The sequence below is a fragment of the Bison bison genome, unplaced genomic scaffold (assembly GCF_000754665.1).
Source record: "Bison bison bison isolate TAMUID 2011002044 unplaced genomic scaffold, Bison_UMD1.0 scf7180017864329, whole genome shotgun sequence".
Taxonomy (NCBI): Eukaryota; Metazoa; Chordata; class Mammalia; order Artiodactyla; family Bovidae; genus Bison; species Bison bison.
The window spans coordinates 7,108,121-7,108,900 of NW_011494901.1; positions in this window are offsets into that span (position 1 = coordinate 7,108,121).

A 780-nucleotide genomic window follows, 5' to 3' on the forward strand; every position below is an offset into this window, starting at 1 on the left:
TTTCTCATGAGGTACTCTGCATAGAAGTTAAATAAGCAGGGTGACAATATACAGCCTTGATGTACTCCTTTTCCTTTTTGGAACCAGTTTGTTTTTCCATGTCCAGTTCTAACTGTTGCTTCCTGACCTGCATACAGATTTCTCAAGAGGCAGATCAGGTGGTCTGGCATTCCCATCTCTTTTAGAATTTCCCATAGTTTATTGTGATCCACACAGTCAAAGGCTTTGACATAGTCAATAAAGCAGAAACAGATGTTTCTCTGGAACTCCATTGCTTTTTCCATGATCCAGCGGATGTTGGCATTTTGATCTCTGGTTCCTCTGCCTTTTCTAAAATCAGCTTGAACATCAGGAAGTTCATGGTTCACATATTGCTGAAGCCTGGCCTGGAGAATTTTGAGCATTACTTTACTAGCATGTGAGATGAGAGCTATTGTGCAGTAGTTTGAGCATTCTTTGGCATTGCCTTTCTTTGGGATTGGAATGAAAACTGATCTTTTCTAGTCCTGGGACCACTGCTGAGTTTTCCAAATTTGCTGGCATATTGAGTAGGAAGTCAAGAAACACCTGAAGTAACAGGCAAATTTGGCCTTGGAATATGGAATGAAGCAGGGCAAAGACTAATAGAGTTTTGCTAAGAAAATGCAGTGGTCATAGCAAACACCCACTTCCAACAACACAAGAGAAGACTCTACACATGGACATCACCAGATGGTCAGCACTGAAATCAGACTGATTATATTCTTTGCAGCCAAAGATGGAGAAGCTCTATACAGTCAA